The sequence below is a fragment of the Anomaloglossus baeobatrachus genome, chromosome 9 (genome assembly GCF_048569485.1).
Source record: "Anomaloglossus baeobatrachus isolate aAnoBae1 chromosome 9, aAnoBae1.hap1, whole genome shotgun sequence".
In the NCBI taxonomy this organism is placed as follows: Eukaryota; Metazoa; Chordata; class Amphibia; order Anura; family Aromobatidae; genus Anomaloglossus; species Anomaloglossus baeobatrachus.
This window is the reverse complement of record NC_134361.1, coordinates 144,718,442-144,743,001: the sequence shown is the minus strand read 5'-3', so window position 1 is coordinate 144,743,001 and position 24,560 is coordinate 144,718,442. Positions and strand designations below refer to the sequence as shown.

The following is a 24,560-nucleotide window of genomic DNA, read 5'->3' as shown; positions in this document are numbered from 1 at the left end:
ACGAACCAGCGATCGAGAAAAAGGACCTATAGGTGCAAATTAAAAACCAAAATGGAGGAGGGCAACAAAGACCAATCCCCCCCCCCCCCCACACGTGTCACCACCCCAAGATGGGAAAGCTGTGACGTGGGGGGAGGTCATCTGGCCAGCGCAGAGCGGTGGAGGCAGATGGGAAAGCGCGGGCATGAGATTATGGGTGGGTACTTCCTGATGAAAATCACATGCGCGAGACCTCGGGCGCACTGGGCGGCATCCTGAGGTATGAAATTGAGCGATTGTGGATGGCGTAAAGCAGCAGGAGGCAGAATAACGGACGACAGCCCGCCCCCGTGTACCATTATCAAGATTTGCATACAAAAAAAAAAAAACCACTTTATAAAGTATTTATTTTAGTCCAAAAGGGGGCACAATAACAGGAACCTTGCTAGAATGCAGCCCAGGAGCTGCAGAAGGGGAATCTTTTAGGTTTAGTGCAAAATTTCTGCTGACAGGTTCCCTTTAACGTTTCTTTGCTCTGTACCCAACCTAACAATTTTTATGGGTTTTTAATTATGCTTCAATACAAAAAGTTTTTATATTTTATTTGCTAGTGCTGGATTTTTTTTTCCCTTTCTAAAAATTTAGTCTGATCAAACCCTGAGCTGGGGAGAAATCCGTATACAGACATAACAGCACAGGATCACAGCTGATTCTATGAGGTAAAACATTTCTCTGCCTGTTTTATCACAAAAAAACGGATTTTTGTGTACTCACCGTAAAATAGTTCTCTTAGCCATCATTGGGGGACACAGGACCATGGGTGTTATGCTGCCCATCCATAGGAGGACACTAAGTAGATGCAAAAGCATAGCTCCTCCTCTGCAGTATACACCCCCTGGCCGGGCCAGGCAAGCTCAGTTTTAGTACACAAGCAGTAGGAGGGAAAAAAAAACAAAACAAAAAACAGTAAAAACTTCAGAGGAACATGGAGGGGGGGGGGGGGGGGGGTCATAACCAAATAAGGTACTAGAGCATCAAGGCAACAGGGTAGCAGCTGCGTCCCCCAAAGATGGCTAAGAGAAAACGATTTTACGGTGTACAAAAAAAATCAGTTTTTCTCTGACGGACGCCTCATTGGGGGGGGGGGGGCTGAACAGGACCATGCAGTCCATGGGTGGAGAACATAAAAGAAGACAACACAACCCAAAGACTAGGAACCAGTCCCAGACAGCCTGAAGCGCCTACTGAGAGAGGTGCTCTGCCGTTTGCAGAATTTTCCTACCCAGATTTGCCTCAGTTGAAGCCTGGGTATGGACTAATGCTTTGAAAACGTATGTAGGCTAGACCAGGTCGCAGCCTTACACACCTGTTCCACTGAAGCCTGATGCCGAATGGCCCACGAAGCGCCAACTGCTCGCGTGGAATGAGCCCGCAGCCCACTAGGAATGGGCTTGAGTTGCAAGCGGTAGACTTCCTGGATCGCAGAGCGAATCCAGCGAGCTAGAGTCGCCTTAGAAGCTGCCTGTCCCTTCTTAGGCCCCTCAGGAATGACGAACAAAGTCAGTTTTCCTAAAGGGGCTGTCCTGGATATGTAATATCTGAGAGCTCTGACGAGGTCTAACGAATGCAGAGACCTTTCCACCCTATGAACTGGGTGTGGACAAAAGGAAGGCAGGACTATGTCCTCGTTCAAATGAAACGGGGTAAGAACCTTTGGAAGGAAATCCGGGAGAGGGCGCAGAACCACCTTGTCCTGGTGAAAGATCAGAAAAGGCTTGCAGCAAGAGAGTGCTGCCAGCTCCGAAACCCGTCTGATGGACGTAATTGCCACCAGGAATGTTACCTTCCAGGACAGAAGAGCAAGGAAGGATTCCTTGAGGGGTTCAAAGGGAGACCTCTGGAGACCGTCCAGAACGAGGTTGAGGTCCCATGGTTCCAGCGGCCGTTTGTACGGGGGAAACTAGATGGGAAAAGCCCTGGAGGAAGGTCTTGACTTGCGGTTTTTCAGCCAGGCGGCATTGGTAGAAGATTGAGAGCGCTGAGACCTGCCCTTTAAGGGAACTAAGAGCCAACCCCGCTTGCAAGCCAGACTGTAGAAAGTCGAGAATTCTGGGGATGGCCAGAGGCATAGGCTGGACGTTATAGTTTCCCTCCATCATGAAAGGAAGATTTTCCATGTATGGTGGTAAATGCGGGATGAAGCAGGCTTTCGGGCGCTGATCATGGTGGAAATAACCGCGGGGGAGAATCCCGCTATTGTTAATACCCAGGTCTCAATGGCCATGCTGTCAGCTTCAGGGCTCTGGAGTTCTGATGGGAAATGGGCCATTAAGTCTGGGATGTCAGGAAGGCGCCACGGTGCGTCTGTGAGCATTTGTACTAATTTGGCGTACCAGGTGCGCCTGGGCCAGTCCGGTGCTATCAGTATCACCGGGACTCCCTCTGCCTTGATCTTCCTGATTACCCGTGGCAGCAGGGGTAGAGGTGGAAATATGTAAGGCAGGCGGAAGTGGTGCCAGGAGCAGACTAGAGCATCCGCGCCGATGGACTGCGGGTCGCGTGACCTGGCTATGAACGCGGGTACCTTTGCATTCAACCTTGAGGCCATTAGGTCCACGTCTGGTGTGCCCCAGTGAGTGCAGATGTGTAGAAACACATCTGGGTGGAGGGACCATTCTCCAGCGGCCAGGCCTTGGCGACTTAGAAAGTCTGCTGCCCAGTTCTCTACCCCCGGTATATGTACCGCTGATATCACTGATCACGACGATTCGGCCCAGCTGAGGATCTTGTGGGCCTCGAGATAAGCCGCTTTGCTGCGGGTGCCCCCCTGCCGATTGATATAGGCCACAGCTGTCGCATTGTCCTATTGGACTCCTGGGGCGTCCAACGTCCTTGAGCAGTGTGGTGCCGGTACACTGCTCCCCAGCCTAGGAGGCTGGTGTCCGTGGTCAGGACCAGACAGTTCACTGGGAGATAAGATCTCCTCTTCGATAGGGATGATGACCGAAGCCACCAGCGGAGTGTGTACCTGACTGAAGGCGTCAGGTGAAGATGTCTGTCCAGGGAGAAGGGGCTCTTGTCCCAGGCCACTAGAAGGGCTAGCTGCAGTGGGCGGAGGTGCAGTTGAGCAAATGGTACTGCTTCCATAGCCGCCACCATCCTGCCGAGCACTTTCATGCTGAATCGAATGGAGCGAGACGGAGGACGTAGAAGGCAGCGTACCGCTCGTTGAAGAGCGATCGCCTTGTCCTGAGGGAGAAGGATCAAGCCCCATCGGGTGTCCAGGGACATGCCCAGGAAGGTCATGGATCGTGATGGATCGGGGATGATTTGTCCAGATTCACTAGCCACCCTAAGCGGGATAGGGTGTCCACAGTGATCTGTACGCTGGTTGAGCAGTCGCAGAAGGAGGGGGCCTTGCTGAGGAGGTCATCCAAGTAAGGGAGAACGACTACTCCCCTGGCGTGAAGGACGCTCATGGCGGCCGCCATGACTTTGGTGAAGACCCTTGGTGCGGTGGCAAGGCCGAAGGGTAGAGCTACAAATTGAAAGTGGGAGTCCTGAATTGAGAAGCGGAGGAACTTTTGGTGATCTGGGGCGATGGGTATGTGCAGGTATGCGTCCTTGATGTCTATGGAGGCGAGGAATTCCCCTTCGACCATGGATGCAATAATGGACCTTAGGGACTCCATTCTGAATCTCCGTACGTGCACATGTTTGTTTAGGTGTTTGAGGTCCAGGATAGGTCGAACTGACCCATCCTTTTTGGGAACCACAAAGAGGTTGGAATAAAACCCCCCGAACTTCTCGTCGTCTGGGACAAGTATTATCACTCCTGCTATTTGGAACGAGTGGATTGCTGAGAAAAAAAAGCTTTGCGGCGTTTGAGTCTTTGGGGGGTTTGAGAGAATGAATTTCGGACCCGACCCCCGAGTCGGTTCTATGTAGTAACTGGAAGACACAAGGTCTCGCACCCATTTGTCGTCTGGGGGGGCAGGCCAGGTGTCATGAAAGAGCCGCAGCCGACCTCCTACAATGAGTGTCTTCCGGGACGCCGAAGGAGTCATGAGGGGGGAAAACGTCGTGTCCGAGTCTCCCTAGTCCTGGACTGTTTCGGTCTAGGCTGCCATGACGAAGTGGGTTTCGGGGAGAGCTGAAAAGATCGGTCTCTGCGTAGTCCGCGGCTGGTGGCGGGGACAGCACGGGATGTCGACCAACCAAATTAGTTCCAAAAGTAGCGGAACGAGGACTGGACGTCTGGTGAAGGACGTCCTGGACTTCAGCTGGGGGAGGGAGGTACTCTTTCCTCCTGTGGCGTCAGAAATGAGCTTGTCCAGACGTTCGCCAAACAATCGGTCTGGAAAAAAAAAAGGAAGGCCCGTGAGAGACTTCTTGGAGGCAGAGTCCGCTCACCATTGTTGGAGCCAGAGAGCTCTACGGATGGCTATGGTATTTGAGGCGGCAAACGCTGCGCAGGTAGCAGCGTCCATGGAGGCCTGGATGAGGTACTCCGCCGCAGCGGCAATTTGAGCTGTTACCTCTGTGAAGGTATGAGTGAACTGGGATTCCTCAAGCGAAGTGTTAAGGGATTCTGCCCAGACCGAGATCGCCTTTGCGACCCACACAGAGGCAAAGGAGGGCGAGAGGGAGGAACCCGCAGCCTCAAAAGCAGAGCAGGCGAGGTGCTCCACCTGTCTGTCGGGTCCTTGATGGAGGAACCATCGGGTAAAGACAGGAGCGTCTTTGTGGTAAGGCGGGAGACCGGGGAGGGTGGGGGGGCGACCGAGGGCGGATCGGCACAGCCCTTAGGGGCAGGTGAGGCAAAAGGGTATCGGGACTCCATGAGTTTTCGGGTACCGAAGCGCCTGTCAGGCTTCTCCCTTTGCTTTAGGCCCCCTTCACACATCCGTGAAAAACACGCACGTGTGTTACGGGCCGTTTTTCGGGTCCGTGTCCCGTTTTTGTGTCCGTTTTTATGGTCCGTGTGGCACCTGTGTGAATTGCGTATGCTAGCCGTGTTTGTGTGCAGAACGTCCGTGTGTGCGTGTGGAATTAACGTGTATGTGTACGTGTAATGTCCGTGTGTAATGTCCGTGTGTGTGATGCACAATGTCGTTTATAAATGTCGGCTGACAGCAGACAGAGTTGCGCGATGAGAATGAACTCGGGTGAACTTCACCCGACTTCATCCTCATACCGCGGCTCTGTCTGTGTCGAGTACTGATTAGCGGTCACCTGTGAAGGATTCACCGGTGACCGCTAATCCCCCGATTGACTGAAGTGTCCCCCCCTCTCTCATACTCACCGATCCCCGATCACCGGCGCTGCACGGCATTCACACGGCTGCGGCGGCTTTTACTATTTTGAAAAAGCCGGCCGCTCATTAAACAATCTCCTATTCCCTGCTTTCCCCGCCCACCGGCGCCTATGATTGGTTACAGTGAGACACGCCCCCACGCTGAGTGACAGGTGTCACACTGCACCCAATCACAGCAGCCGGTGGGCGTGTCTATACTGTGCAGTAAAATAAATAAATAAATAATTAAAAAAAAAACGGCGTGCGGTTCCCCCCAATTTTAATGCCAGCCAGATAAAGCCATACGGCTGAAGGCTGGTATTCTCAGGATGGGGAGCTCCACGTTATGGGGAGCCCCCCACCCTAACAATATCAGTCAGCAGCCGCCCAGAATTGCCGCATACATTATATGCGACAGTTCTGGGGCTGTACCCGGCTCTTCCCGATTTGCCCTGGTGCCGTTGGCAAATCGGGGTAATAAGGAGTTATTGGCAGCCCATAGCTGCCAATAAGTCCTAGATTAATCATGTCAGGCGTCTATGAGACACCTTCCATGATTAATCTGTAAGTTACAGTAAAAAAAAAACACACACACCCGAAAAAATCCTTTATTTGAAATAAAAAACACACACAAATTCCCTCATTACCAATTTATTAACCCCGACAAACCCTCCATGTCCGGCGTACTCCACGGACCTCCAGCGTCGCGTCCAGCTCTGCTGCATGGAGGTGACAGGAGCAGCAGAAGACACCGCCGCTCCGGTCACCTCCACACAGCAAATGAGGTGAGTAGCGCGATCAGCTGCTGTCAGTCAGGTAACTCGCGGCCACCGCTGGATCCAGCGGTGGCCGCGGGTAACCTCAGTGACAGCAGCTGATCGCGCTACTCATCTCAGCTGCGTGGAGATGACCGGAGCGGCGGTGTATTCTGTAGCTCCTGTCACCTCCATGCAGCAGAGCTGGACGCGACGCTGGAGGACCGTGGAGTACGCCGGACATGGAGGGTTTGTCGGGGTTAATAAATTGGTAATGAGGGAATTTGTATGTGTTTTTTATTTCAAATAAAGGATTTTTTCGGGTGTGTGTGTTTTTTTACTGTAACTTACAGATTAATCATGGAAGGTGTCTCATAGACGCCTGACATGATTAATCTAGGACTTATTGGCAGCTATGGGCTGCCAATAACTCCTTATTACCCCGATTTGCCAACGGCACCAGGGCAAATCGGGAAGAGCCGGGTACAGCCCCAGAACTGTCGCATATAATGTATGCGGCAATTCTGGGCGGCTGCTGACTGATATTGTTAGGGTGGGGGGCTCCCCATAACATGGAGCTCCCCATCCTGAGAATACCAGCCTTCAGCCGTATGGCTTTATCTGGCTGGCATTAAAATTGGGGGGAAACCGCACGCCGTTTTTTTTTAATTATTTATTTATTTATTTTACTGCACAGTATAGACACGCCCACCGGCTGCTGTGATTGGGTGCAGTGTGACACCTGTCACTCAGCGTGGGGGCGTGTCTCACTGTAACCAATCATAGGCGCCGGTGGGCGGGGAAAGCAGGGAATACGAGATTGTTTAATGGGCGGCCGGCTTTTTCAAAATAGTAAAAGCCGCCGCAGCAGTGTGAATGCCGTGCAGCGCTGCGCCGGAGATCGGGGAACGGTAAGTATGAGAGAGGGGGGGAAACTGACCGACAGACTGTGAGAGAGGGACAGACAGACAGAGACCGACAGAGAGACAGAGAGACTGACCGACGGACTCAGGGAGATTGACCGACATACACAGAAATAGAAAGAATAGCCGACATCACTAGAAATAAAAACACCAAACGGACACGGACTATAGGTATATGCATACGTGTTTACTAACGTGTGTGCACATACCCATAGACTTTCATTGTGTCCACGTGTGCGTGCTCCGTGCAGATAACGGACATGCATCCGTGCCAAACGCAAACACATACGGATCACGGACACGCACATAATGAAATAACGGACGTGTGACCACAATCATAGATTAACATTGGTGCACGTTTGGCCGTGTCTCCGGTATATACGGAAACGGACCAAACACGCACGTGTATCACGGACGTGTGAAGGGGGCCTTATGAGGATATCCTGAAACTCTGGGTGATCAGCGAAAACCTTTTGGTGTTTCCTTGCCCTCTTAAAGGAGACCGCATGGTCAGTGGTAGTGGATGGGGGATCCTCCACATGCAGAGTTTGGTTGATTGCTGCTATAAGGGAGTCTATTGCAGTTTGATTATCTGGGGGTGATGAAACCAAGGAATCCTCCTGGTACAAACCGCATTCTCCCTCCTCCAGCTCTTCAGAAGCCGTGGAGCATGTGGGAGAGCCTGCCCTGTGTGCTCCCGAGGGAGAGCCCGCTGGAGACACCCAGCCGTGTGCCCTTTTCCTGATCCTGGCAACCGGTGAAGCATGTGCCTGGATTACCTCAGAAGGATCCTCCATAGGGGTATCCTCAGGCTGCGTTGCGTCCAGGGACCCAGAAGGGTGTGGAGGACGACATTGCATAGCCAGCACCAGGTTCTGTGACAGTTTTTCCATGGATTGGGACAGAAACTGTGCCCATTCCGGTGGGCTGGTGGCCCTAGGCTCTAGGCCGGTGGTGGCAGGGGGGGGTCTTGGGGGGGCTATAGGGGCACAGGACTCACAGAGAGAAGAGGTGTGTTTACGTAGTAGCTCAGCGTGGCAGGCAGTGCAGGCTGAGTAATAGACTATGTGGGCCTTAGTACTCTTAGTGCCCTTAGATTTCTGCATGTTTTTAATAGGAGTATGCCAGGAGGGGGAGCAATGCTCAGCAGAGCTACAATTGATGACCCTGTCCTCAGGAAGGCTTAAGCTCTATGAAGATCTCGCACGCTTCCCTGGGGGGGGTGGGCGCTTATCGCGGCCGCGGGGGGCAGGACTTCGCGCTAAAAGAGCGAGAAGAGTAGTCAGTGTGACTACTCTTCCAGCTCTTTTAGCGCCAAGTCCTGCCCCCCGCGACAAGCGCCCACCCCCTCCGCCGCGTTGTCAGAAGAATCGCGAGAGCCCGTGATGTCACCGCTAGTGACAGTCTCAGGCCGACCGCGAGACAGGCATAGACAGCAGGGACAGCGGTGACGTCAGGAGGCAGGAGATCGTCACAGCAGGTAATGATCTCACCTCCTGACAGCAGCGATAGTCATCCCCGCGGCTGCCAGCACTGCAGGGTGTCAGTGTCTGCCTGCGCTGCAGGGTGACAAGCTGCTGACACTGCGGGCAGACACTGACACACTGCAGTGCAGGCAGCCGCGAGGCTGGAGCGGGACAGACTGCACGGGCACCTGGAGGTCGCACAGAAGTGCTTCTGTGCGGCGTCCAGGGAGTGTGACGTCTGTTTACTCTGCTTCCTCTTCCTGGCATAATGACATCGCTTCCTGCAAAACCGCAGGCAGAGATGACCATTACCGCAGGTAAATAGTGGCTATACCGGGGGTATACCGCACATCATTTGCTACCTGCGGTATACCCCCGGAATTTCGCGATTACATTACAGTGAATGGAGTGAAATTCCGGGGGTATTCCGCAGGTACCTGCGGAAAATCATGGACATGCTCATTTTCTCAAGAAAGTTTCTCGAGAAAATTTTCTCAAGGAAATTTCTTGAGAAAAATCCGCAGTGTGCACACAGCTATTTTTTTTTCTCATAGGATTTGCTGGGAAATGTCTGCACAAAAATTGCAGACATTTCTCAAGAAATTTCCGCAGCAAATCCGCACAGAGCCTTAAGATCCCTTTATCTATGCTAGTGTATACAGGGACAGTTAGGCAGGGATTAGCAATATGCAACCAGGACTGCTCATGGTTCTGGGTACATATTGGACCTGACAGGTTCCCTTTAAGTCAGGGGTGGGTAATTAAATTTCTCATGGGGCAATACAGAGATTAGCCACACACACCCCTGTAATACACTACAGCACTATATACTGCCCCTGTAATACATTACAGCACTATATACTGCCCCTGTAATACATTACAGCACTATATACTGCACCTGTAATACATTACAGCACTATATACTGCACCTGTAAAACTACATCATTACATTCCCATATACTACATCACTACACCCAAATATTACACCAGTTACCCCCCCTCCACCTTCCCCTCAGGTTATTAGTGACCACTCACCTCGCCCTCCTCAGGCATCTCCGTACGGGTCCCCCGTTGAGCCGATCCTTCCCTGGTATGGGCCCTGGCTGCGCCACTGTTCTTGTACGGCCCCTGCCCCCGCGTCTGTCTAGGCACCGGCTGGTGCCACTTCTCCTGCCGGGCGGGAACTTTTCAAATGAGACACACGCGCTGTACTGCCGACATCAGGGCGCGCGTGTGTCACAGAGAAAGCTGCCGCAGGGAACAGAGGACCGATCCTGAAGCTCCGCACAGTGTAGCAGCGGAACGCAGGAATCTGTCCTCTGTTCCCTGTCCGGCAGCGTTTTCTGTGAGACACGCGCGCCCTGATGTCGTCAGTACAGCGTGCGTGTGTCATTTGGAAAGTTCCTGCCCGGCAGGAAAAGCAGCACCACGTCTCCAACTCTGATCTAATGGGCGGGCCGGTCACAGACAGTAGGCGGGCCGGATGTGGCCCGCAGGCTGCCCCTTGCCCAGGTCTGCTTTAAGTAATCACCTAATGCTCTTCTAAGCAATGCCAATTTAGCGCCCCTGAGACCCTCAGGGCACTACATGGAACTGCATCCTCTAGGGGAGGCAGGACCTATTCCCTGGGACCTGGAGTACCAGTGCCAATTCCACCAAAACAATCTAAATCCTAGTTCTCCTCTCCACACTGGACAGAGGGTTAACCATGTAAGGGGATGGTCGTCATGGAAACAAGTCCCTGGGTATAGCCAGCCTGGTGGGGAGGGGTCAGCAGCCAGTTTGTAGTGAGTTGAGAGTCGGTGGCACACAGGAGAGGTGTGCGGATGTGCCTGAGCTGGGTTGGTGTAATGGTAACCCCGGGGGCACAGGAGAGGTCGCCAGGACTGGTACCGAGATACCGCTGGGACCGGGGCACAGGGCCCTAGGTCAAGCGCAAGTTTCAGACTGTTTGTCAAATACCTGCTCGGTGAGGACACCTTCACGGACTTCACCAAACTAAATAATCCGGGGGCATCAGCAGTAAACTAGGATCGGCGTTCGGACACTAACCTCCCCGCAGGGTCTGCACTGCCCGCCGTATAGAGAATGAGACTGCACCCCAAAACACAGTCGGGGCCCTTAAACGCTCTACGTTATGGGGACACAATCAACTGAGTTCCGGGGACAGAGCAAACCAGCAACCCCTGGGTCCACAGTGACTAGAGACTGTTAAAGACAACCTGGTGGGTCTCCATTATTGCCTCATATCTCCCACGCACAGCCCTACCTGCGGAGAGCCTACCATCACAGCTGCCACTACTACCATCCCTGGGAGTACCCACATTGGAGAACTGCTGCTGCTCAATTAACTGCAACCCGCAGGTGGCATCGCATGACAAAAACTCATCTCCCCTGTAAATACCCCCATTTTCCAAAAGGGGCCCAGAGCACGGGACCGGGCAACAGCCACCAGAGTGACATTTCCATTGTTACTGCCCAGGAGAGAGTACCCCCATTCTCTGGGCGACACAAAGCTTGTGCCAGCTGGAGGATGGGCAGAGCCAGCAGACAACACTGCACTGGCAATAGAAAGCACAATGGGGAGTGCTAGAGCAGGTGGTCCACAGACAGTACCATGTGCCCGTCCTGGAGGATTCACCGGTGCTGCCTGTCACATGTACAGTATACCACATAGCCATGTACACATCACTAGAACTGGTCTGCCTGGAGCAGCGAGACCCTGGTGAGGAACATGTCAGATTACAGATCATTGGCAGCAGATTGATGCTACTACTGCCGTATATACCACATTACATTGTATTCTGGGAGCAGAGCACTTTCCTATCATATTACCCGCACACTGTACCCCAGTGTCTGCAGATTGGCATGACATCGTAATGTTACATTCGGGTAGCAAATAATCAGGAAAACTGGACACACCCCTCCAAGTGCCACCACACTGCCCCAGTCATAGGCTCTGCTCAATAATGAGGAACAATGGCATACACACGTTTAGCACTCACAGGGCAAGGGGTTGAATACTCGTCACCGGGTCAGTTATGTTGGGTCTGGGATGTCACGAGTGGCCCTTGCCCGGTTTCGTGGACCCGAGGTGTACAATAAAAGGGAGGCGGATGAGATGGTGAGGATGTTGTGAGTAGTCTTGTGACGCCACCTGCAGTATGCGGCCAGGGATTAGCTGCCGCTGCGGTCAGTCTCGGGGTGGATGGTGCCGCAGCTAGGGTAGTTCAGCTTCCCGCAGGCAAAGCTAGGCCCCAGGGAGGATGATTGTGGTAGTAGTGGCCGTTGGCACTGAAGGGCCGGCAATGAAGGACGGACACGGCAGATGCTGTTCCAGGTCATTACACACTGTCCTTAGTTTGCCCGGGGGTACCCATCTCCGCCGTGCTGGGTTACAGGTAGTCACTGGTATTTGAAAGAGTCTTTCCCGAGGGATGTCACTCAAGGAGTGAGGAACCTGGGCTGAGCTTCCCGCGCCAAGAATCAGACACAGGGAAGAAAAAGAAGTAAGAGAGTGGTGTCATGGTGTCAGAACTGACGTCCCGACTTGACTGACGTTTGTGTAAGAGTTGCTCCTACTTCTAACCCAAGTGGTGCCCGCCCCCTAGGTGATTGCCCCAGTGACCGGGAAAGTCACATGACTCATGATGGCAAACCCCCCCCCTACCCTACTCAAGTCCCCAGTGGGAGGGTACCCAAGCTGTATGTAAGGTGAAATCTGGAAACACCGGTGGGTAACCCCCTCCTTACGGTGCTTTCACATCGGCTTTTTTTTTTTTTCTCTTAACTGCGGCACCAATGGATTTTTTGCTGTAAAGCCAGATTCTTTACAAATGCAGTCATTTTAATGCATGTGCATTTGAATGGCGGCAATATGCAGTTGCATGCGGCACACTGATCTGTTGCTTTGTGGTATTTTACCTTTTTTTCAAAATGAGTTTGTCCTTGGGCAAAATACCGCATGTCAATGGATCCGTTAGATTGTGGTGGTACCTGCAGTGTATTTCAATGGGAAAGCAGCCTGGCATGGTCAGTATAGAAATCTGACAAAATAGCAGGATTGTGGAGGGGTGAACGGGAGTAACAAAGAGGAGTGTGTCTGTATATTTCTAATACAGTATTTTTTCTTTGTGTGGTGTCTTTTTTAACCCTTTATTGGAGATTCTTATTGGCTGGGTCAAACTTGGCCTGACATTAAGAATCTTGGGCTTTATACCAGCTGGTAAAACAAAGCTGGAATTAACCCCTTATTACTTAGCGTGCCACCCAGCACTAGGGCCGCTGATAGAAGCACCATCTTCTGGCTCTGCATCTAAGAAAGTGCCATTTTCTGGGGCGGCTGCGGACTGCAATTAGCAGTGGGGGCCCAGAAAGCTTGGGCCACCCTGCACTGTGGATTCCAATCCCCAGCTGCCTAGTTCTGTGGATTCCAATCCCCAGCTGCCTAGTTGTACCTGGCTGGACACATTCAGCAAAGCCAACGTCTTATTTTTTTTAAATTTTATTGCAAGAAAAAAAAAAAAAAAAAAAAAAGTGTGCTTTATATTTTTGGTTCTCAGCTGGGTACAAACAAGCAGCTGGGGGTTGTGGGCAGCCTGTACCTGCCTGCTGTACCTGGCTAGCATACAAAAATATGGCTAAGCCAACATAATTTTACTTCAGTTTTTTGGCAAAAAAAAAAAAACCCTTAAAAAAAGTTTCCCTGGATTTTCCATTGCCAGTGAAGGCAACACCAAGCAATGGGGGCTAGCAGCCAATAGCTGCTTAGGTTACCCTTAGCAATAGAAAATACAACAGGAGCCCATGCAGTTTTTTTTTTTGTTTTTTTTTTTTTACCCCTTATGTGTTTGGGGGGAGGAAGACATGAACACACACACACACACACACACACACACACACACTTTGTCTATCAAGCATTTTACTGCTCACGCATCCCTACTCCTGACCACACAGCCAGCAGAACACGTAATCAGATTAGCTGACCAGTGTTGGCCGATTGGATGCAGCGGGACACAGAACAAGTAATCGGCCAACACTGGAGTCAGCTAACCTGATTACATGCTCTGCTGGCTAGGAGTTCAGATCCGCTGACTCCAGTGTCTGCTAATTACTTGTTCTCCATCACAGTGTGTGCAGGCTTGTGAGGTCAGCTGAGTTCAGCTGACACTGGAGTCAGCTGATCTGAACTCAGCTGATTCCAGACCACACAGTCCGCACACGGTCACAAGTGATCAGCAGCAAGCAGTGACGGCTGTTAACCTGCATCCATCGCAGCGTGTGCAGGCTGCGAGATCAGCCAACTCCAGTGCCGCCGATAAATTCTGTGTCCCGCTGCATCCATCGCAAGTAGAAGGATCCGGTAAAACATTGTGGTTGCATGCGTTGCACATTCAATCCACAGGATCCAGTCATATGCGCTTTTTTGCCTATAGGCAAAAACGCTGATGTGAAACCAGCCTTACCTGAGATGAATACTGCACCTTAAGTGAGGTGCAGTACCCTGTGGCAACTGAATCCTCAGGGGCACCACACACGGGGGCAGCACCATGTCTCTTAGAGTAGTTATTAGATTATGTGCACATGTTGCTTTTTTCCTGCGTTTAAGGGTATGTGCGCACTAGGCGTTTTTTTCACGCTGCGTTATGTGAGTTTTTGTCTAAAAAAGCGCAGCCGCGGCTAAAAAACGCAGAAAAAACGCATGCGTTTTTGCTGCGATTTGGTGCGTTTTTTGCTGCGTTTTTGCTCACTGCGTTTTTAATAATAATACAGCCACTGGTATGGTATATATGATTGAGGAAACTGAATTACAGCAATAATACCTAAAATATAACTTTTAATAATTCCTCTAAAAATAGGGAAGGATCACCTTGCCTATGCCTAAAATTCAAAAGGTTGCAAAAACCCCATATCAACTCAGAGGGCTAGCATACCCTATAAATATACAATGACATCAAACACACAAATTAGTGCTGGCAAATTCATCAAATTTAGCCGATGTGGTCAAGATTATTAATGCAAATGCTCACTGAGATCCCATTCACGAATCAAGACAGTGGCATTAATCACAAACAATACCAAAATACCCACAGGTGTATGATTAATATGCTCCACATTCGGCTGAACAACATTAACCAGGGATTAAAAATAGCCAAGTTGTTAACCTGGTTAGTCTGATAGGGAACAATCTCACCCGATTTGCTGGTGTCTTGTCTCCCAATTGCGTTCAGTTGGTCCTCATAATCGGCGTTTCCAAAACGGACCCTCACCATACAGGTCCTGGACCCCCTATGATGGGACCAACTGTCCTCTCCCAGAATCTCCTCCCTTCTCCCGACGCGTTTCCTATATATCATTCATCAGGGGAGTTAAATGAGGAGACAACCTCTTACTGGGTTAATCTAGAAAAAAAAGTGAGAACATGGGGAGTAAACTGGGGCTCTTTTTATAAATATACATTAGCCCCCGACAGATCTCACCCTATAATGAAGAATCAAAGAGATTATGGCGACTTACCAGACGGTGACAGCAAATATCTTATCAGCTGTACACCGCTGCCCTGTCAGAGCTCTATTTAAAGCAGTCGCCGCTCTCCTGCCGGCGTCTGACATCACTTCCGTGACTACGCCCACCACTTCCTGTTTATGCGGTGGAACGCATCCATGGAGCGCACAGCGTCCCATAGGAAGTGATGTCACATCGTATCCGGCGCGCTCTTAACACCAAACTCGTGATGTAAGAACCGGGCGCATCAGCGCCTAGCAGCCCGCCCCCTCACCCACATGTGACAGCCCATCGCAATGTATCCTACCGCGCATGCGCTTAGTCCGTAATCCGGACATTCCACATGTTGAGTGACAAATTTTAGTATCCTATTAACAAAAAAGTTATATTTTAGGTATTATTGCTGTAATTCAGTTTCCTCAATCATATATACCATACCAGTGGCTGTATTATTGTTTAATGTGATATGGCAGGTTTCTTGACAGCCGGCATAGACACGAATAACTGGATCTCAGAGGCAAAAGGTGTTCTCAGAAAGGAACTTTGTCCAGAAAAAAAAAAAAATATACCCCCACTCTAAATGGGGCCTTTAATGATTTAACTAGAATTTATAAAGATCGCACCACCTCATGGTGGGAGGTGCAATCACTGGAAAATTATTTGAAGGCAAAAATTGTCCCGAGGTACCTTAGAATTTCTCTTACACCTGGCTTCAGGTACAAAAGTCCTGAATTAGCCCTGAAGTGGGAGGAGGAACGTAAAAATCTGGCAACCGTAGAACTAGCTTTGAAGGAACAGATAGATATAACAAAGAAATTTTCAGGTGATAGTGAATTTGTAAATAAAGAGGTGACTCTCCAGAACACCATTGAAAAATTTCAATATCATCTTAAAGAGAAAAAGCATAGATTTTATATTAGGGATTTGCAGGAGTTTAGAGATAATAAAGCATACCATTTTTTCTCCAGTAGACCCGTCAGACAGAGTGAGCCTGAGAGTACCTCCACAGATACAGAAACATCAGACCTGGAGGGCAGAAATATAGCCTCCCGTGGGAGGGGTAAGAACAAAGGGAAGGGACATGGTGGTTATTGTTTTTTAGAGCAAACACACTACCCGCTCAGAAACAAGCAACGACAGAACAACCCCCCCTACCACCGGGTCAACCCAGATAATCAATCTGTCAAGTCATCTGTTGACAGATGCAGAAAGAGCAGTCCTTAATAAAGGTCTGGGGTTTGTTCCTACATCTGACTTTGACAAGTTTGAGGGGGTAAAGGACTTGAATTTGTTCATTCGCAAACTCAAGTGGAAAACACATTTTATAAGGGAGAACAAAAAACAAAGTGCTGAATTAGGTATATCAGAGGAAATTTTGGAGGACGTTAGGATCAATTTCACCTATACTATAAAGCAGTCTAACATTATGGGTCACGGCCCTTTCACAGGCCTCAAGCAAAAGAGTGAGAAAATGCCACCACCAATGAGTGACGTAAGCGCCATTGATATCTTTTGTAATTTGGTCACCCATGACATTGAAGATCTACAGCCAGGCCGGTCCCGGGACTTCAATCTCTCCAAGGCTGAAATGGGGGGGGGGGGTTTGTTGTCCCTGGAGCGTTCCTCAGAGCTGATCATAAAAAAAGTCAGATAAGGGCGGAAATATCGTCCTGATGAATGTTGATGGATATAAGGACATGTGCCTTAGTATTTTGAATGACGTCAGTGGATATGGCAAACTGGCCAACAATCCCATTAAAGTTCACACGGACGAGTTGAGAGAGATGTTATTGAGAGCAAGAGACAAGGGTTTAATTGATAAAAGGGAATTTGACTTCCTTCTTCCTAAATTCCTGGTGATTCCAACATTTTATTGTCTCCCTAAGATACATAAAGGGATGAACCCATTAAAGGGGAGGCCGATAGTCTCCGGAGTAGGCAGTCTTACCCAGAATTTGGGAATTTACCTGGATGAACTTCTTAAGCCTTTTGTTATCTCTCTCAACTCGTACCTAAGAGACACGACTGACCTTTTGAAGAAACTTGAGGGTGTCGTTTTGGATAGAGACGTCATTCTAGCTAGTATTGATGTAGAGTCATTATACTCATCAATAAGACACGATCTAGGTCTACAAGCAGTAGCACACTTCCTAAACGGCCGAGGGAGACAGTTCCATGAACATAATGCCTTCCTATTGGAAGCTTTGGAATTTTGCCTCACACGTAACATCTTTACATTTGGTAATCATTTCTACCACCAACTCAGGGGCACTGCGATGGGCAGCCCTTGTGCGCCCTCGTATGCAAATTTGCTCCTGGGTTGGTGGGAGGAGACTGGTTTTTGGAGGCGATTCCATCTTTCCCACAGATAAAATCCTGCTATGGTGCAGATTTATAGACGATATCTTTATCTTGTGGAAAGGCTCAGAAATTGAACTGTCTGACTTCGTAGGGGAATTGAATATTAATGATCTCGGACTGTTTTTTACATCTGAAGCCAATCGATCTAGGCTGCCATTTTTGGATGTGCTCATTGAGAAAACTGATGAGGGATGTATTACTACAAGTACCCACCGTAAGGTGACAGCTACTAATTCGTTACTAAGGTGGGAGAGTAGTCATCCTTTGTCGCAAAAGAAGGGCATCCCAAAGGGACAATTTTCGAGAATAAAAAGGAACTGCACCGACAAAGAAGTGTGTACTGCAATTTGATGACCTGGAAAAAAGATTTCGTGAAAGAGGCTATCCAAACACGGTTATCAAAAAGGCACGTGAGGAAATTAATGAGGTCAGCAGACCGGCTCTTTTATATCAGACACCGAAACAGGGTGATACAGCTGATCTGGTCCGTTTTATCACAACGTTCAACAATGGTTCAAAAGCTATGAGAGAGGTACTGGAAAGACATTGGTCCATTTTAAAAATGGACCATGATATTGGTAAATTTGTTGCAGAGAAACCCCAGATTACCTTCAGACGAGCTAGGTCACTACAAGATAGACTGACCCATAGTCACTTCGTTGACAACAGGGGTACAGGTTCTGACTGGCTCAGAAGTAGTCCTAAGGGTTGTTTTCGCTGTAGTGGGTGTGTAGCTTGTAGTGCAATGAAGGTAGGGAAGAAATTCTGGAGCACCAACATAAGGAAGGAATTTGACATCCGCTGTTTTATCAACTGCCGCACTAAAGGGGTTATATATAAAGTCACATGTTCCTGTGGCCTAGAATACATTGGTAAGACTAAGAGAATTTAGAAGAAGGATAGGAGAGCATCTGAGAGATGTTAGGGTTGGGAATGACACCCCACTGGCAAAACATCTTAACTCTCTTCATGGGGGAGATATCAATCAAATCACCTTCCAAGGAATTGATGTAGTTCCACCACTTAGGCGGGGAGGAGATTGGGACAAAAAAAAAAATCCTCCAGAGGGAGTGCAGGTGGATTTTCTGACTTAAAACCATTCATCCTCTTGGTCTGAACGAATGTATCTCTTATGCACCCTTTTTATAGGTGAAGGCTTTAGTGGTAGTTAGGAGGGATAGTCATCGAACGAGCGGGGGCGCCAACCACCGTTATCTTTAGGGTGCCAACCCCTGCAACTAGGTAGGGTGAGTTTCATGAGTATAGCTTAGTTGGTGGTGGAGTTGGTTAGTTGTTTCTTCTACTATTCCTAGTATACATTAATTATGAGCCCCATGTTTATGAATTTACTCTCTCCAGTACCTTTCTCTGAGCTGAAGTGTTAAAATAGTTTTTCAGTAATTGTAATGTTCTCTGACATTTTCTGGTCATCTTTTAATTTGAGATTTTTTATCTGATCCTTTTTCTAGTATGTGTATATGTGCTGGTATGTACCTCTGAGATCTGCTTTTATCATCTGGTATTTGCGTTTTTTTCGCCCCATTTTGTTAATAGGATACTAAAATTTGTCACTCAACATGTGGAATGTCCGGATTACGGACTAAGCGCATGCGCGGTAGGATACATTGCGATGGGCTGTCACATGTGGGTGAGGGGGCGGGCTGCTAGGCGCTGATGCGCCCGGTTCTTACATCACGAGTTTGGTGTTAAGAGCGCGCCGGATACGATGTGACATCACTTCCTATGGGACGCTGTGCGCTCCATGGATGCGTTCCACCGCATAAACAGGAAGTGGTGGGCGTAGTCACGGAAGTGATGTCAGACGCCGGCAGGAGAGCGGCGACTGCTTTAAATAGAGCTCTGACAGGGCAGCGGTGTACAGCTGATAAGATATTTGCTGTCACCGTCTGGTAAGTCGCCATAATCTCTTTGATTCTTCATTATAGGGTGAGATCTGTCGGGGGCTAATGTATATTTATAAAAAGAGCCCCAGTTTACTCCCCATGTTCTCACTTTTTTTTCTAGATTAACCCAGTAAGAGGTTGTCTCCTCATTTAACTCCCCTGATGAATGATATATAGGAAACGCGTCGGGAGAAGGGAGGAGATTCTGGGAGAGGACAGTTGGTCCCATCATAGGGGGTCCAGGACCTGTATGGTGAGGGTCCGTTTTGGAAACGCCGATTATGAGGACCAACTGAACGCAATTGGGAGACAAGACACCAGCAAATCGGGTGAGATTGTTCCCTATCAGACTAACCAGGTTAACAACTTGGCTATTTTTAATCCCTGGTTAATGTTGTTCAGCCGAATGTGGAGCATATTAATCATACACCTGTGGGTATTTTGGTATTGTTTGTGATTAATGCCACTGTCTTGATTCGTGAATGGGATCTCAGTGAGCATTTGCATTAATAATCTTGACCACATCGGCTAAATTTGATGAATTTGCCAGCACTAATTTGTGTGTTTGATGTCATTGTATATTTATAGGGTATGCTAGCCCTCTGAGTTGATATGGGGTTTTTGCAACCTTTTGAATTTTAGGCATAGGCAAGGTGATCCTTCCCTATTTTTAGAGGAATTATTAAAAGTTATATTTTAGGTATTATTGCTGTAATTCAGTTCACTGCGTTTTTAATCAGTGCACAATGCCATTAAAGATTGTTGATTGAAAGAAAGAAAGAAAAAAAAAAAAAAAAAAAGAAAGGAGGAGAGCAGACAGCAGCTGCAGAACTACAAGGCTCAGCATCCCCCATCCAGGACTGTATGCAGTTTTTTGCCCAAAAAGAAAAAAAAAATGACATGGGCTTCGCCATATTTTTGTATGCTAGCCGGGTACAGCAGGCAGGTACAGGCTGTCCCCAACCCCCAGCTGCCCATTTGTACCCGGCTGGGAACCAAAAATATAGAGAAGCCCTTTTTTTTAAATTATTTCATGAAATAATTTAAAAAAAAAAAAAAAAAAAAGACGTGGGCTTCGCCTAATTTTTGAGTCCAGCCGGGTACAACTAGGCAGCTGGGGATTGGAATCCACAGTGCAGGGTGCCCATGCTTTCTGGGCACCCCCACTGCGAATTGCAGTCCGCAGCCACCCCAGAAAATGGCACTTTCATAGAAGCGCCATCTTCTGGCGCTGTATCCAACTCTTCCAGCTGCCCTGAAGCCGGGTGGCTAGCTAGGTAATAATGGAGTTAGAGCTAGCTGTATATTATCAGCTGGCCCTAAGCCCGAAATAAGAATTATTCTTACCGTTAATTCGGTTTCTAGGACCTTCCACGACAGCATAGGAGGTTGTCTCTCCACGCCCTAATTGGGACAGGAAGTACAAGAGGTTTAAAAGGACCCTCCCACAGCCAGTGTCTTACAAAGAACCCATAGCATATGAGAGGTACCACATATTCAGGAATATATGAATACAAAAGGGGAGGGAATTACCTGCTGTCGTGGAAGGTCCTAGAAACCGAATTAACGGTAAGAATAATTCTTATTTCTCTAGTCCCTTCCACGACAGCATAGGAGGAATACCAAAGAATTGATACCTAGGGGGGGACCACAGCCTGCAGGACCTTCCTGCCAAAAGCCAAATCCCTGTTGGAATCCAGATCCAAACGATAATGCTTCGTGAAAGTATGGAGCGAAGACCACGTAGCCGCCTTGCAGATCTGCTCAGGAGAAGCCCCTGCCCATTCAGCCCAGGAGACAGTGGTAGCTCTGGTGGAGTGCGCCGTAAATCCGGTAGGCGGAGAGAGATTCTGAGCGCGGTAGGCGTCTCTAATTGCCCGCACAATCCAGTTGGCGACGGTACTCTTAGCCACCTTCCTGCCCTTATTTCGACCAAAGGGCTGGATAAACAGGTTATGATCAAGGCGCCAAGAAGCAGTAACCTCCAGGTAGTGCAACACAGTCCTACGGACGTCCAAAGAATGAAACACTTCCTCACCGGGAGTCCGAGGATTCTGACAGAAGGAAGGAAGGATGATGGACTGAGAACGGTGAAAATCCGAAACCACCTTGGGAAGGAAGGATCCAGCTGAAAAACAATGCTGTCATCTCTGACGGTCAGGTAAGGCTCCCGAATAGACAAAGCCTGAAGTTCCCCGACTCTACGAGCAGACGTAATAGCCACAAGAAAGGCAGTCTTGTGAGAAAGAGAACGAATGGTACAGGAGGACAGTGGCTCAAATGGTGACTGAGAAAGTCCGGTAAGGACCACATTGAGATCCCAGCGAGGAGTCAGGACCCGCTGACGTGGACAGAGTCTACCAGTGGATACAAAGAACCGGCGGATCCAGCGATGATCCGCCAGAGCCGTGTCAAAGACTGCACCGAGTGCTGATGCCTGAACCTTCAGGGTGCTAGGCCGAAGGCCTAAGTCCAATCCACTCTGGAGGAAGTCTAGAATCTGCGCAACATTAGGCCGGAGTGGGCCAGGAGGCCGAGAACCACACCAGGAGGAAAATCTCTTCCAGATTTTGTTGTAAATACTATTAGTCACTGGTTTACGGTTCTTCTGTAGGGTAGCCACAACTTTGTCAGATAGTCCTTGGGCCTTCAGTACCCGGGCCTCAGAAGCCAGGCAGCCAATTTTTGAGTTTCTGGGGATCCGGATGGAAAAATCGGACCCTGGGATAGTAAACTGGGGTCTGAACCCAGGAGGACCGGACCGTCTATCCCGAGAGTCATGATCAGGCTGTACCAACTCCTCCGAGGCCACAGAGGGGCTACCAGGATAGTTGTGACCCCGTCGTCTCTGATCTTCCTCAGGGTGCGTGCGAGAAGAGGAAGAGGGGGGGGAAGCGTAGGCGAGGCAAAAAGGACCATTCGTGGCAGAAGGCGTCCACCCCCAACGCCTTGTCCCGAGGGTTCAGGGAGAAATATGTTGCGACCTTGCGATTTTCTGCTGAAGCAAAGAGGTCCACCTCTGGAGCACCCCACCGTGCCACCAGAGAGCAGAACACCGCCTGATCCAGACTCCATTCCCCCGGATGACCATCCCGCCGACTCAAGAAATCTGCCTGAAGATTCAGTGAGCCCTTGAGATGCACTGCAGAAAGGGACAGCAGTGATTGTTCCGCCCATTGAAAGATCCGGGAGGATACCGACTTCAGGGCGCCTGAGCGTGTACAGCCCTGATGGCGGAGATGTGCCACTGTCGTGACATTGTCTGAGTATACCAGGACGTGAGAGTCCCGGACGAGATCCTGTGCCGCAAGGAGGGCTTCCCTGACTGCCCTGAGCTCCCGGTAATTGGAGGATTGGGAGCTGACATAAGGACTCCAGACCCCCTGAAATGGGGAGTTTGCCACCATAGCACCCCATCCTCGCAGGCTGGCATCTGTGGTCAGTGTAACCAGGGGTGCCCGAGTCCAGGCAACCCCCACCTGCAGGTTGGTGGGCCGCAGCCACCAGAGAAGGGATGAGGAGACGGGCCCCGAGAGGCGAAACCGTCTGTTTAGGGATGAAGGGAGTCTGTCCCAATGCGCCAGGATATGATCCTGGAGACACCGAGAATGGGCCTGAGCCCACCTGAGGGAATGCAGGACGTCATAGAACCCAGAGCTGACATAGCCACTCGAAGCGTCGGGCGAGCCTGCCTGCGAAGCTTTGATATTTTGGCTAACAGAGCTACCCTGTGGCCCTCCGGGAGAAAAGATGCCTGTCGGTCGAAGTCCAGCAGCACTCCGAGAAACTGCCGAGTGGAGGAGGGGTTTAACTGTGATTTGTTGAGATTGGGAATCCATCCTAGGGACCGAAGGATTCCTAAAGACTTTTCCACATGGCTCCGGAGGGTTGGAGCAGAGGGAGTCATGAGAAGAAAGTCGTCCAAATATGGAACCAGACAGATACCCTGCAATCATATGAAGGCGACCACCTCTGCCATGATCTTTGAAAAGATCCTTGGAGCCGAGGAGATCCCGAAGGGAAGTACATTGAATTGGAAATGAAGCACCTCCTCCCCGTGTAGAACCGCAAACCTGAGGTATTGCCTGTGACCCGGATGGATGGGCACATGGAAGTAGGCGTCTTTCAGGTCTATAGAGGCCATCTGGTGGTGTAGACCTATCAGGGGGAATAGCTGATTTTACCGACTCCATCTTGAACCGCCGGTACCTGACCTGACGGTTTAGACGCTTTAAATTGATTATTATGCGGACGTCGCCAGACGGCTTCTTGACAAGGAAGAGGCGGGAGTAGTGTCCTACCCCTTCTTCCCGACTCGGGACTGGGGAAACGACCCCCGAGTGCATTAGCTCTAGAATCTTTGCGTACAACAGAGCCTGTGAAACCTGCGACACCAGAGCAGTGACTCGGAGACCCGGACGAGGGGAGGGGGGGGGGGGGGGAGATGAATTCTATTAGGAGACCCTCCGAGAGGATCTTCCGAACCCATTGGCAGGTGGATATGGACCGCCACTGGGGAAGAAACGCCGAGAGTCGTCCCCCCACCCGGGCCGAGTCACTGTTTGTCCTGCTGAGGACGTTGTTGATGGGGAGGGATGAGGATGTTTCTCCCTCTACCCTTAGGATAGCTCCACCTGCCTGCCTTCCCTTTCCCTCTGGGCTGGGAGGCCTGAGGCATCGAGGGACGAAAGGACCGCTTCCTGGTGGGTCTAGGATCAGGCAAGGCCTTACGATCGGTCGCCTTGTCCAGAATATCATCCAGGGCAGGCCCAAACACCAAATCCCCTTTAAACGGAAGGGAGCAAAGCCTCATTTTGGAGGTGGAGTCTCCACTCCAGGCCTTAAGCCAGAGGGCACGTCTGGCAGAGTTAGATAGAACCGAGGTCCTGGCCGCCAGGCGGACAGATTCCACCGAGGTATCTGCCAAAAAACTGGTAGCCTTCCTAAGCAAGGGGAGGGATTCCAGCAATTCCTCCCTAGGGGTCCCTTGGGAAACATGAGCCTCCAACTGGTCTAACCACCCAATTAGGGACCTGGATACACAAGTGGAGGCAATGTTAGCCTGAATAGAAGAAGACAATGCCTCCCAGGATCGCTTCATTAGGCCTTCTACCTTCCTATCCATCTGATCCTTAAGTTGGGAAGTATCTTCAAAGGGAAGTGCCGTTTGTTTAGCTACCCTAGCCACCTGTACGTCTACTTTCGGGACCTCCCAATGTAATCCCGAAGGTTCTAGAGGAAACCGGCGTCTAGGGTCACTCCGTACCCGCCTCTCAGGAAATTCCCATTCCCGAGAGACAATATCCAGAATATTGGCATGAACCGGAAATCCTAATTGTTTGACTGTTTTCAGGCCAGCAAACATTTCATCC

At 50.0% G+C, this 24,560-nt stretch overlaps 1 protein-coding gene across 2 annotated transcripts in view; it reads right to left on the bottom strand.

The window, feature by feature from the left end:
- KIF4A (kinesin family member 4A) overlaps positions 1-24,560 on the bottom strand; it is a 187,289-nt gene that overhangs the window by 154,640 nt on the left and 8,089 nt on the right. The gene's annotated exons all lie outside the window — the stretch shown is intronic.